Source organism: Schistocerca serialis, chromosome 7, assembly GCF_023864345.2.
Source record: "Schistocerca serialis cubense isolate TAMUIC-IGC-003099 chromosome 7, iqSchSeri2.2, whole genome shotgun sequence".
In the NCBI taxonomy this organism is placed as follows: Eukaryota; Metazoa; Arthropoda; class Insecta; order Orthoptera; family Acrididae; genus Schistocerca; species Schistocerca serialis.
In genome coordinates, this window is record NC_064644.1 from 356,568,158 (window position 1) to 356,580,313 (window position 12,156).

The 12,156-nt window shown below is 41.6% G+C and overlaps 1 pseudogene; it reads left to right on the plus strand.

Moving 5' to 3' along the window:
* Window positions 1-12,156, plus strand: part of LOC126413084 (myrosinase 1-like) — a 118,680-nt pseudogene that overhangs the window by 81,493 nt on the left and 25,031 nt on the right.

A 12,156-nucleotide genomic window follows, 5' to 3' on the forward strand; every position in this document is an offset into this window, starting at 1 on the left:
TCCATGGATTTTAATACCTACTCCGAATTTTTCTTTTGTTTCCTTTACTGCTTGCTCAATATACAGATTGAATAACATCGGGGAGAGGTTACAACCCTGTCTCACTCCCTTCCCAACCACTGCTTCCCTTTCATGCCCCTCGACTCTTATAACTGCCATCTGGTTTCTGTATTTTACCCCTTCCGCCTTTAGAATTTGAAAGAGAGTATTCCAGTCAACATTGTCAAAACCTCTAAGTCTATAAATGCTAGAAATGTAGGTTTGCCTTTCCATACTCTTTCTTCTAAGATAAATCGTAAGGTCAGTATTTCCTCACGTGTTCCAACATTTCTACTTAATCCAAACTGATCTTCCCTGAGGTCGCCTTCTACCAGTTTTCCATCAGTCTGTAAAGAATTCGCGTTAGTATTTTGCAGCTGTGACTTATTAAACTGATAGTTCAGTAATTTTCACATCTGTCAACACCTGCTTTCTTTGCGATTGGAATAATTATATTCCTCTTGAAGTCTGAGGGTATTTCGCCTGTCTCGTACATCTTGCTCACCAGATGGTAGAGTTTTGTCAGGACTGGCTCTCCCAAGGCCGTCAGTAGTTCTAATGGAATGTTGTCTACTCACGGGGCCCTCTTTCGACTCAGGTCTTTCAGTGCTCTTGTCAAACTCTTCACGCAGTATCATATCTCCCCTTTCATCTTCCTCTACATTCTCCTCCATTTCCATAATATTGTCCTCGAGTACATCGCCCTTGTATAGACCATCTATATACTCCTTCCACCTATTTGCTTTCCCTTCTTTGCTTAGAACTGGGTTTCCATCTGAGATCTTGATGTTCATACAAGTGGTTCTCTTATCTCCAAAGGTCTCTTTAATTTTCCTGTAGGCAGTATCTATCTTACCCCTAGTGAGATAAGCATCTACATCCTTACATTTGTCCTCTAGCCATGCCAGCTTAGCCATTTTACACTTCCTGTCGATCTCATTTTTGAGACGTTTGTATTCCTTTTTGCCTGCTTCATTTACTGCATTTTATATTTTCTCCTTTCATCAATTAAATTCAATATTTCTTCTGTTACCCAAGGATTTCTACTAGCCCTCGTCATTTTTACCTACTTGATCGTCTGCTACCTTCACTACTTCAACCCTCAGAGCTACCCATTCTTGTTCTACTGTATTTCTTCCCCCATTCCTGTCAATTGTTCCCTTATGTTCTCCCTGAAACTCTGTACAACCGCTGGTGTAGTCAGTTTATCCAGGTCCCATCTCCTTAAATTCCCACCTTTTTGCAATTTCTTCAGTTTTAATCTACAGTTCATAGCCAATAGATTGTGGTCAGAGTCCACATCTGCCCCTGGAAATTTCTTACAATTTAAAACCTGGTTCCTAAATCTCTGTCTTACCATTATATAATCTATCCGATACCTTTTAATATCTCCAGGATTCTACCATGTATGCAACCTTCTTTTATGGTTCTTGAACCAAGTGTTAGCTATAATTGAGTTATGCTCTGTGCAAAATTCTACCAGACGGCTTCTTCTTTCATTTCTTACTCCCAATCCATATTCACCTACTATGTTTCCTTCTCTCCCTTTTCCTACTCTCGAATTCCAGTCACCCATGACTATTAAATTTTCGTCTCCCTTCACTACCTGAATAATTTCTTTTATCTCATCATACATTTCGTCAATTTCTTCGTCATCTGCAGAGCTAGTTGGCACCTAAACTTGTACTACTGTAGTAGGCATGGGCTTCGTGTCTATCTTGGCCACAATAATACGTTCACTATGCTGTTTGTAGTAGCTTACCGGCACTCCTATTTTTTTTCATTATTAAACCTATTCCTGCATTACCCCTATTTCATTTTGTATTTATAACCCTGTATTCACCTGATCAGAAGTCTTGTTCCTCCTGCCACCGAACTTCACTAATTCCCACTATATCTAACTTTAACCTATTCAGTTCCCTTTTTAAATTTTCTAACCTACCTGCCCAATTAAGGGATCTGACATTCCACGGTCCGATCCGTAGAATGCCAGTTTTCTTTCTCCTGATAACGACGTCCTCTTGAGTAGTCCGCTCCCGGAGATCGGAATGGGGGACTATTTTTACCTCCGGAATATTTTACCCAGAAGGACGCCATCATTGTTTAACCATACAGTAAAGCTGCATGCCCTCGGGAAAAATTACAGCTGTAGTTTCCCCTTGCTTTCAGCCGTTCGCTGTACCAGCACAGCAAGGGCTTTTTGGTTAATGTTACATGGCCAGATCAGTCAATCAGGCAGACTGTTGCCCCTGCTACTGAAGAGGCTGCTGCCCCTCTTCAGGAACCATACGTTTGTCTGGCCTCTCAACAGATACCCCTCTGTTGCACCTACGGTACGGTTATCTGTATCGTTGAAGCACGCAAGCCACCCCACCAGCGGCAGGGTCCATGGTTCGTGGTGGGGGGGGGGGGGCTGGAGAGGGGAGGGGGGAGGGGGGAGGTAGTAAACTACATAAATACTCAGTTAACACAATTGCGTTAAAATGATTTTAGCTCTCGCAACACCAGGAGGAGAGGTACACATTACACCCATGTACCGGGTGATCAAAAAGTCAGTATAAATTTGAAAACTGAGTAAATCATAGAATAATGTAGATAGAGAGGTACAAATTGAGACACATGCTTTGAATGACATGGTGTTTTATTAGAACAAAAAAAAATACGAAAGTTCAAAAAATGTCCGACAGATGGCGCTTCATCTGACCAGAATAGCAATCATTAGCATAACAAAGTAAGACAAAGCAAAGGTGATGTTCTTTACAGGAAATGCTCAATATGTCCATCATAATTCCTCAACAATAGCTGTAGTCGAGGATATAATGTTGTGAACAGCACTGTAAAACATGTCCGGAGTTATGGTGAGGCATTGGCGTCGGATGTTGTATTTCAGCATCCCTAGAGATGTCGGTCGATCACGATACACTTGCGATTTCAGGTAACCCCAAAGCCAATAATCGCACGGACTGAGGTCTGGGGACCTGGGAGGCCAAGCATGACGAAAGTGGCGGGTAAGCACAAGATCATCACCAAACGACGCGCGCAAGAGATCTTTCACGCGTCTAGCAATATGGGGTGGAGCGCCATCCTGCATAAATATCGTACGTTCCAGCAGGTGTTTATCAGCCAGGCTGGGGATGATGCGATTCTGTAGCATATCGGCGTACCTCTCACCCGTCACGGTAGCAGTTTTGCTGTCCAACGTCATCAGTCGGACATTTTGTGAACTTTGCTTTTTTCTGGTTCTAATAAAACCCCATGTAATTCCAAGCACGCGTGTCAATTTTTGCCTCTCTATCTACATTATTCCGTGATTTATGATAAAGTTTTCAAATTTATACTGACTTTTTGATCACTCGGTACATTACGCCCACCTTTTGAAAAAAATTGTGATGTACTCATGTACTTTATATTTTAAAATTATGAGAAAGTATTCATTGTGTTTATCAATTTATTATACCAGATTCTGTAATTATATTGAATTTTTCAGTGCAACGTAAATTATAGTACTAAATGTGACATTCATATTTTCAAATCCACGATCCTTCTTAGACATCTATATATCTTAAAAAAAAGTGTCGTGAATAAACTCAACGATAGTTAACGAAATTCGTACTCTTTTAAACCTTCTTGTGGTGGTCATAAAGAGCCCCTCCTCTCCGCGTACACACTGCAGAACATGCGTTGGTACTGCTAGGACTCCGTTAAAAGATATTTTCAGTTTCTGGACCCTATTCGTGCTTCAGTACCGTATAAAGAGGGTGTTGTTAATGAAAGTTAACATCATATAACGAATTTTTTTTGTGATGGTGTAATATATTCACCCCACCCCCCTCTTCTCGGTAATACGCTTAATGAAAAATACATTGCTATTGCTAAGTTTAATTTTGAGTCGACCACCTGTATATCCAGAATAACAGCGAAGATTTAATGACAAGACAACGGTTCCTCATAGACGTCTAACGAAAGAGATAGTAACAGGCAATTTAAACTCACAGTAATTGAGCAACGCCGGCCGAAGTGGCCGAGCGGTTAAAGGCGCTACAGTCTGGAACCGCACGACCGCTACGGTCGCAGATTCGAATCCTGTCTCGGGCATGGATGTGTGTGATGCCCTTAGGTTAGTTAGGTTTAAGTAGTTCTAAGTTCTAGGGGTCTTATGACCACAGCAGTTGAGTCCCATAGTGCTCAGAGCCATAATTGCGCAACACTAAAGAACAAAAGCGTTACCAATCAGAAATATTACTATCAGATAATGGCTTTATAGTATAATAAAGAGAAAGGCTAATAGAATTCCACTTTACAAAATATACTATGAATACACCAACACTTATATTATGGCAAGCAGAGGATTGCAGTTTTTGCCAGTGGACGCGGTGAATCAAATAAAATTATCCCATAGAATACGCTGGAAGTTCAGCCTCAGTTAATAAAGGCCGTAGCCCTGTTATACACAGTGAAATAATCAGAATTACAACGACGCCTAGCCGGCCAGTGTGGCCGAGCGGTTCTAGGCGCTATAGTCTGGAACCGCGCGACCGCTACGGTCGCAGGTTCGAATCCTGCCTCGGGCATGGATGCGTGTGATGTCCTTACGTTAGTTAGGTTTAAGTAGTTCTAAATTCTAGGGGACTGATGACCACTGCAGTTAAGTCCCATAGTGCTCAAAGCCATTTGAACCATTTCTTGTGTTCCGGTTTTCCCACAGCATGTTTCAGTGTTGTACGATGCTGTGCTCCAAAGGAACAGTCTCAGAAATTTCTCCCTCAAGTTAACGCCTATTTTTGATACTAGCAGACTTCTCTTAGCAAGGAATGCCCTTTTTCCCAGTGCTAGTCTGCTTTTGATGTCCTCCTTGCTCCTTCCGTTATTTTCTTGCCTAGGTAGTAGAATTCTTTCATCTACTTCATGGCAATCAATCCTGATTATAAATTTCTCGCTGTCCTCATGTACGATACTTCTTATTACTTTCTCTTTCTTAGATTTACTCTTAATCCATATTATGTACTCATTAGACTGTTTATTCCATTCGGCAACCATGCAATTCTTCCTCACTTTCACTCAGAATAAAATTGTCATCAGCGAATCGTACCATTAATACACTTTCACCATGAATTTTAATTCCACTCTTAACCTTTCTTTCATTTCCCATCGTTCCTTCTTCGGTGTACAGATTGAACAGTAGGATCGAAAGACTGCATCCCTGTCTTCAACCCTTTTCAATACTAGCACTTAGTCCTTGTCATCCACTCTTATTATTCCCGCTTGTTTCTTGTACATGTTGCACACTACTGGCCATTAAAATTGCTACATCAAGAAGAAACGCAGATGATAAACGGGTATTCATTGAACAAATATATTATACTAGAACTGACATGGGATTACATTTTCACGCAATTTCGGTGGACAGATCCTGAGAAATCAGTACCCAGAACAACCACCTCTGGCCGTAATACGGGCCTTGATACGCCTGGGCATTGAGTCAAACAGAGCTTGGATGGCGTGTACAGGTACAGCTGCCAATGCAACTTCAACACAATACCACAGTTCACCAAGAGTTGTGACTGGCGTATTGTGACGGGCCAGTTGCTCGGCCACCATTGACCAGACGTTTTCAATTGGTGAGAGATCTGGAGAATGTGCTGGCCAGGGCAGCAGTCGGACATTTTCTGTATCCAGAAAGGCCCGTACAGGTCCTGCAACATGCGGTCGTGCATTACCCTGCTGAAATGTAGGGTATCGCAGCAATCGAATGAAGGGTAGAGCCACGGGTCGTAACACATCTGAAATGTAACGTCTATTGTTCAAAGCACCGTCAATTCGAAAAAGAGGTGTCCGAGACGTGTAGCCAATAGCACCCCATACCATCACGCCGGGTGATACGCCAGTATGGCGATGACGAATACACGCTTCCCATGTGCGTTCACCGCGATGTCGCCAAACACGGATGCGACCATCATGATGCTGTAAATGGAACCTGGATTCATCCGAAAAAAATTATGTTTTGCCATTCGTGTACCCAGGTTCGTCGTTGAGCACACCATCCCAGGAGCTCCTGTCTGTGATGCAGCTTCAAGGGTAACCGCAGCCACGGTCTCCGAGCCGACAGTCCATGCTGCTGCAAAATTCGTCGAACTGTTTGTGCGGAAGGTCTTCCAAACGTCCGCATCTGTTGACTCAGGGATCGAGACGTGGCTGCACGATCCGTTACAGGCATGCGGATAAGTTGCCTGTCATCTCGACTGCTAGTGATACGAGGCCGTTGGGAAACAGCACAGCGTTCCGTATTACCCTCCTGAACCCACCGGTTCCATATTCTGCTAACACTCATTGGATCTCGACCAACGCGACCAGCAATGTCGCGACACGATAAACCGCAATCGCGATAGGCTAAAATCCGACCTTTATCAAAGTTGTAAACGTGATGGTACGCATTTCTGCTCCGTACACGAGGCTTCACAACAACGTTTCACCAGGCAACGCCGGTCAAATGCTGTTGGTGTATGAGAAATCGGTTGGAAACTTTTCTCATGTCAGCACGTTGTAGGTGTCACCACCGGTGTCAGCCTTGTGTCAATGCTCTGAAAAGCCAATCATTTGCATATCTCAGCATCTTCTTCCTGTCGGTTAAATTTCGCGTCTGTACACGTCATCTTCGTGGTGTAGCAATTTTAATGGCCAGTAGTGTATATTACCCGTCTCTCCCTATAGCTTATCCCTATTTTTCTCGGACATCTTGCACCATTTATCATAAAAAAGTACAAAAATCACATTGCATCACGAATCTCTATCCACAGTAGAGAGGGAATGTGAAAAAGAACCATACAAACTTGAAAATTCGTACGGACTAGTGCATACGATTCAACGTATTTTGCTGACTATAAGACGCCCTTTTTCCATAAAAAAAAAATTGTCTCAAAAATTCAGGTACGTCTTATAAACGAAATTAATATAAAAATGAGCAATGTTGGATTTAAAATTCTCTCTAATCTTACAAAAGGACGTATATTCGATGTCACGGGAAACCTACATATAACTGGCAGCATTGGATTCAACTGGCAGCAGCAGTGCAGCGATGCGACGAACATGAGCTGCGGTGATTCTCAAGCTTGGTAACTCTGTCTTCCTCCAGCCTCCCACCACAAACCCGGAAAACTGTCTAGCCTATGATGCGTCACTGCAGTCTACGATGCCGGTGAACTTGAATTGAAAGTGATTTGTGTTATGGGTAACAGTACAACATTTTTGTTAGTAGCTAGTTTCGTAGCGGAAAAAATGAGAGGTGTTCATATGATGCAGGCTATAAATTGAAAGTAACAGCATATGCAGAAGAACATGGAAACAGAGCAGCTGTGCGGTATTTACGCCCTGCAACAGAGAAAAAAACCGTTTACGATTGGCGGGCTAATAAAGAAGAACTGAAAAAAATGAGGCAGACTAAATGTGCAAATAGAGGACTGAATGCAAACTGGCCAAAACTAGAAGGTGGCGTATTGTAATAGATTCAACGACACCGTGAAAATGGAACTTGAATTAGTATAAAAGTGATTCAAATACACGCTCGTAAGCTAGTGCTACAGTGGAAACAGGCTTTAAGGATGCAGTTTGTTGGTGCTATATGTTTATGAGGCATCATGGATTTAGCATGCAAACCTAACCCAAAATCTCTCAGAAAATGCCACGAGACTATGGAGAGAAAATATTATCTTTCCATCACTTTATTATTCAACATCTAAAGAGAACTGGTGTGGAATTAAGCCAATAGCGAATACTGACGAAACTCCTCTGAGGTTTTTTGTGCCCTGTAACAGATCCGTTGCCATGAAAAGTGTTACAATCGTAATTATAAAAACAAGTGGACATGAAAAAATGTAATATACTGTTGCCCAGTTGTGCTGACGGTACTAAACGTAATCCAATTATCATTTTCAAGCGCAAAACAATGCCAAAACCGTCTGAGATGCCGCCAGATGTTGTTGCTCACATACATGACAAGGGTAGGACGGACGAAAGTGGTATGAAATTATGGTTTGACAGAGTGTAGGAGAGAAGGAAAGGTGCTTTATTGAAGAAGAATTCTCTTCTTGTGCTAGATAGACATTTGAAAAATTCTGTGAAAGAGAAATTGAGACGGGGAAGTACAGAGATTGCTGTTATTCCGGGAGGAGGTACTTAACAACTGAAACCTCTTGATGTCTCCAAAAATCAACCGTTGAAAATGTTTATGAGAGAGGAATGGAACAAATGGATGATGGGTGAAACCCAACATGAAGTCACGCCGAATGGAGCTATAAAACGATCTACAATCAAACAATTGTGTCAGTGGATAAAACAGCCGTGTTCTAGATTGAGAGAAGACATTATTGTTAAATCTTTCAAGAAGTGGGGCGTAAGTAACGCTCTCCATGGTTATCAAGAACATCTTAAGTATGAAGATGTCAGCGAAGACGACTAAGAGGAAGAATAAGAAGAGGAGAAGAAGAAGAAAGTTCAGACTACTATTTTCAGGGATTTTAAAAGTCATGTCGGTTTTATAAACTAAGATTTTTTTTATTTTGGCTTTGCAATATAATAATAACAATGGTAATTTTTTCTAAATTGCTTAAAAATTAAGGTGCCTCTTATAGTCTGTAGTATCTTGTAGCCCGTAAAATACGGTACATACTTGGCCTTGGTGTCATCTTGAAGGAAAACAAATCAAGTTTTGATCCACGTGGTACGCTAGTACAGAATCGCGCAACCGGGATCGCTAACGGTAGTTACAGCAAAGATGGCTACTCTTACCAGTCCCGGGTGTGCTTGCAGTGTATTTTGGTTCTAAGAGTCTATATGTGACAACTCTATATCGTCATTTGCGTACAGAGTAAGCTAAAGATCCATGCAATACGCATACTACTTATGAGTGGCGTGAGTGTTACATTGAAAGTGGATGCTTGTTAAGACAACACTGATCCTCAGGTTGTCCCCATGCATCCGACGACATTGTAGACAAGTGAGACGAAGCTTTATGAATAGTCGTACAAAACAGACCCATGGTGTTTCTCGAGACCTGGGCGTGCCCTCTACGACTGTTTGGCTTGTACTAAGAAAACACTTGCGTCTCCAACATCCGTGGTTTCCTGAAGAATGTCCGCTTTCCATGAAAGTGGAAGGGACGAGGTGCGCCAATTGCATGACCCCGCATTCGCAGGGCTTGACACCCCTTGACATTTTCTTCTGGAAATTCACCAACGAGACCATATTTATTCCACACCTATAGGTTTCTTTATCAGGACTCGAAGCTAGAATCTACGACACCAGAGTGGTGCAGCGAGTCTGGCAAAAAATCGACTTCAGATGGGATGAGAACAGCATAGCCAGTTGAAGTCACGTTGAACTTGTTTAGGTATTCGGTAAAAGAAAAAGATGTATTTTGATTTTGCTCCAAAATAAATCATTATACGTTTTCAAAGTTGTAAAGTCCTTTTTGATACATCCAGTTTATCGTCAGAAGCCAATGCTAAATTTAAGTATGCTGTACATTAATTTCAGGATTACTTACATAAAGATCTTTGGCAAGTCTCGTAAGCTACAACGCTCTTCTAATTTGTTCCAACATCACTACGTAAAATGTGCCTACAATTAGGATATACAACACGATCATTCATCCATAACATCTGTTCTTGATGAACGTCGCCTGTCATACTTGTAGTCACTGAAGGGCTACAGTGTTAGTTAAGAAGCAAAAACACATTAAAGTATATACAGAATTCTCGACCACACTAGAGACAGCTCACGCGGCGTGGTCGTTGCGAATTTAATAAGGATTCTGTGTGTATGTCTGTTCATCCCATCCCACAGATGGGACATTACGCGCACCCCATCTACAGTGAGGAGGGCGACTACCCTCCTGTGATGCGGCAGAGGGTGGACGCCAACAGCGCCGCAGAGGGGAGGCCACGCTCCAGGCTGCCTTCTTTCACCAGTGAGGAAGTCGCCTACATCAGGGGTGAGTGTCCACTTGGTAGCCACGACCAAACTCCCTGTTCTTACAAGGCGACCGCGCCTACCCGTTATTACCGATTTCGTTCAAGTTTATTGTACGTGCAGAGCTTGACTGCAAATGAAAGTGAGAGAAGTGGGAGCTCCAGATAGCCAAGCATTTAAAAAAAGCAGACCACTTACGTCTAAGCTATTTACACGCAGCGTTCGTCGCAGCGGAAAGAATGCAGAGCGATAATCCGAGGTTCACGGGTTCGAGTCACTATGCTGAAACTCTTGTTATTTTCTATTTTTAAGTTATTTTCACTTAAGATGAATCGAATAAAAGCTCAGTATATTGTAAACATTAATATTTTCATAAATAGCATGAGAAGGAAAAGAAAAAGAAAATCTGTGATTGTAAATAAATTTCCGGGAAAGGGTGGTCTTTACGGCATCCACGCGATTATGATGATAACATTCCACGAAGGGATACTAATTAAAGCGAATTGGACCTTGTATTCTGTTAGTTTCATTTTTATTTTAAAACAGTCCTCGGCAGCTAATGCAAATATGTGATATCTATTTGTATTCCCAGGTAATTTGATCAAGAAGCTGCTCTTATCTCATCCAGAGTGACAAGGGAATCATTTTCAGAGTAGACTGCATCGAAACACATTAAATTGTACATCACCGATATCCTCGCCAAAATTTGGCGAAATGATACGTTATACGCGGTTTGCTGCCAATTGTCTCATGAAACAGACCTATTCTTGAATATAAACCAATGTATTTTTTTTTTCTATAGGAACTTTAAAATGATCATGAACTTGTAAAAATGCGACGTTTATAAAGTGTGCTAGATCTCTTGAAAATTACTATTTTCCCTGGTGTTACGATGAATATCACCCCAGCAGGTGTAAATCTTCAGCTACAAAATAATGGAAGTATATAATTTTATGTACTGTCATTTCATACACGCCTTACAATCCCTTCTTGGAAATTTATTTGCAATCGCAAAATTCTTTCGCCTTTGTTTCCATGGCTTGTATGAAAACATTAATGAGTAAGATACACTGAGCATTATTTCGATTATTTGAAGTGCAAGTAATGTAAAATTCGAAAAAAAACCATTTCATAAGAACTGGAGCATACGACTCTCGGATCAACGTTCTACATCCTTTTCACTGCTGCAACCGCTGCCGATGAACAGTACTAACATACATGGTTCTTTCCTCGCCCGCCCCAACACTATTTTTTTTCTGACCGTTAGGCATGTGGTGCTCCCATTTCTGTCGCTTTCACTTCTGACCAAGCCATGCACACGAGGTGTGGCTGTAAAATAACGGGACTGGTGTAAAATATTGTCATCCTCAATATACTCCGCTCCTCTGCCCCTACAACGCTGCGTGCGAATTTTCCACCGATGAAAACAGTGCTGGATATGACATTGGGGAACAGATAAAAGTCACATGGTGCTATGTCAGGCGAATAAGGTGAATAGTCTAACAATGAGCTAGTGTATTTCGCTTTTCCAGGGATTTTAGCACATAATTTGAATATAGCTTGGGGTACTGTATACCCTTCATTTCGTCAAAATCGGTCCCGGAAAAAGAAGCTATCCCTTATTGTTATGAAAATGTATGTATATCACACATCTTCTCTGAAACCACTCCAGCGATTTCAGTTAAATATGCCACACGTATCACTTATTGTCTGGAAAGAATTGCTGTTGGGGCAGGAAAGACCCACCTAAGAAAGGGTGGATGTTGGGGTGGGAAAGGAGTGTAGGCCATGACTCACGAATGCCCAGATTTTATTCATCCAGTATTTGAGACGAGAGCACCTAGTGACTGACACGAACTTCAGAATGTGTATAGTATAAGATACTTATTGGTTTGAAGAATATTACGAGAAATAGGAAAAATAAATACTCTTTGACTTTTCAGCTTCCTCACATTTAGGAAATTGTTTTTATTGCTTTGTATGTGGCACATTATACGGTTCAAAGTACTGAATACAATGAATAATATAATACCTACAACTCAGTTATAGCTTGCATACCCTGAGGTCGAGATGACCCTGGCCTTGAGTTACATCCCACACTTCTACGAAGTAGATCAAGTAGCACATATTTTTCTTTCTCCTAAGTTTTATATC